This window comes from Penaeus japonicus, unplaced genomic scaffold, assembly GCF_977035675.1.
Source record: "Penaeus japonicus unplaced genomic scaffold, GWHDUDI00000001_assembly GWHDUDI00000002, whole genome shotgun sequence".
NCBI classification, from domain to species: domain Eukaryota; kingdom Metazoa; phylum Arthropoda; class Malacostraca; order Decapoda; family Penaeidae; genus Penaeus; species Penaeus japonicus.
Window position 1 is genome coordinate 39,805,545 of NW_028234404.1, and position 2,500 is coordinate 39,808,044.

The following is a 2,500-nucleotide window of genomic DNA, read 5'->3' on the forward strand; positions in this document are numbered from 1 at the left end:
CAGAGAATTTTTTTATATGTACTGTTTAGGGTATGGTAACTGAGATTGACTGATGTACTGTTGTGATAAGAGAGCTTACTGTGACATCAAACTGTTTGTATTCTTTATAAAATAGGAAGAAAGACAGGATGAATGGAAGTTTGAGTGGGATTCGAGTGCAATATATATCTCATTAAGGAAGTACTTACTGAGGTAAGTCTTATGCTCATCCTTAGGGAATGTTGTATACATTTCACAGAACTTGCACAAAGGGAACTTGTGTTGACTTGCAAAAGAGGATAGCTAAGGTACTGATTCTTCACATGATGCATCTTGTTTTTGGTTGCTCCGTTTTTTAAATGCTTCTGTATATTATTTGCTTAATGGGGGTAGTATACAATGTGCTTATATTGTCTCACATTACAGATAAAACATTTAGATTTTTATCATGATATATTTTGTATAATGTATGGTCTTATTAATATCACAGTGGATGATAGACTGGGAAGTAATGAGAGACAGTATTTCATTTGGGTAATTTGTTCTCAGATCTTTAAGTTCAGAAGAAATATTTTCTACCATGTGCTGCCATGAACCTTATGTATTGGGTGATATATTTATATTTACCTTGATGGTTTTTTTAAAGGATCAAAGGAGCTGTATTGTAGTTTTTCTTTTAATTTTGGTAAAATTACAGTGTAAGAATCAATCAAGGTGGCAAGAGATTACAGGCTTTCTAGTTGCTTTATATGTTAAAGGATATCTGACTAAGCTGTGACTTTGTGGCTGTACTATAAAAGGAAATTTTTCTTACATAAGCAGTTGTGGTGTTGACTGAGAGTGACATTTCTCGTATCACATTTATTTGTCATAGGGAAAGTATATGTGACATTTGAATGATTTCGCACTGCTAGCTGAGGGTACATTACTAATGATGTAGTGAATATGCAGCCCCATGTTCCTATCCATCAGATCAACACAAATGACAGAAGTTGACCCTTTTGTTTAGTGTAGTTATTTTCTGAATGTTACATTAGAGATTTTATTAAATACATTATGAGCAACAGAGACCTAAATAACATTGTAGATGGATGATGAGGAATCATGTTGTAGGAATATAATTACATTCAGAAGACTAATTGGTAAGAGGAGAAAAGAGTTTAGAAAATGAAATTTAACTCATTTGATCAGTCTGTTTTGGTATTCACTTTATTTACAGTTCAGTTTCTTGGCTCCTCTCTTTTGCCAGTGCCACAACATACAAGTTCTTCAGTTTGTTAGGTATAAGAAATGGACTAAGCTGTCTCTTGTCACTCTTCCTTTGTGAAGTTGCATCTAGGGCTTAGTCACCTGATCTTGATCTTTGGACAATATTATTTTTGGTAAATAATTTTTGATTGACAAAATCTCAGGAATTTTCCAGTTTTGATATTCGAACTTTTCCAGAATACTAATTTCTTTTTAATATCTGTCACTTAAATCTCATGAAAAAGAGTTTTTCTTTTACTGCTTTCTATTTTTTATTTTGATATTAGTCTAGATACTCCCTAATATCATAATGAGTGGTAATATTGGTATATCTACAGTATATTCGTGATGATAGTTGTATAGTTTGCAGCTGTAACAGATGTATTCTGAACTGCTTAATATATAGAACGTCCAGACAGAGAGTGAGACAGTGTGAGTGAGAGTGTTTGTACTCGTTGAATCTCACCAAAATTTGTTCCCTTTATTGTTTAGAATACCTTCAGAAGGGATACAACATTGATATTTGAATTGATATATTTTTTTCTCCCTTTTTTTTGAGTGAAAGTTAATCATCCTTTCCTGATATATAAAAGTGATTACAGGGCACACAGGGTGCTATTTTATGATTGACCAATGTATGTGAATTTAAAACAAAAGGTTTAACTTTGCACCAAAAAATATTTGTTAAAGAGTTATACAACATAGCTTTCTTTTACTAGCAGATTGATAATGTGATGATGATTATTTTATTAATAGTGGGAAGGATAAATAATTGTTTTTCCTGGGGGATGTGATGTAGAATGCTTACCTGTCCTCTTGAATTGCCCCTTTTTAGATAAATGTCTTTTTAAATGATAAGGTTAGTGTTTTCGTCCCATATTTTTTCTTTTGTTCTTAGATAAAACATTTTGATAGTAGCTTCCACAAGGTAAATTGTTAAGTTGCCTAGAATATTTTATTGATGCTGCTTTGCAAAAGAGAATAGATATTTTGTTCAGTGAAAGCTGTTCCTTGAGAATTTTAACTCTCAGTAGCACATCTGTTGTAGTGCTAATGAAAGCCAAAAGCCACTGCTTTCAGATCCCTTCTACTGTCTTTGAGACTTCATCCTTAGTTAAAAGTCAGTATTCAGTTTCATTAGTTTAAGTTTAGATTTAGAAAACTTGATTATGATTTCTTTGTTTTTTTGTATTTTTGTACTTTACTGTGATAAGATGGTATATTTTTCCTTGGAAAAAATTCTGTGTATATTCTAAAGATTGGTTGCTTTTCT

The 2,500-nt window shown here is 32.0% G+C and overlaps 1 protein-coding gene across 2 annotated transcripts in view; it reads left to right on the top strand.

The window, feature by feature from the left end:
- Tbc1d15-17 (TBC1 domain family member 15/17) overlaps window positions 1-2,500 on the top strand; it is a 37,854-nt gene that overhangs the window by 34,048 nt on the left and 1,306 nt on the right. For both annotated transcript variants that reach the window (XM_043005149.2, XM_086551190.1), the window contains exon 14: window positions 1-2,500. This exon is cut by the window's left edge and continues 363 nt beyond it; it is cut by the window's right edge and continues 1,306 nt beyond it. The gene's annotated coding sequence lies outside the window, so the exon portion shown is untranslated.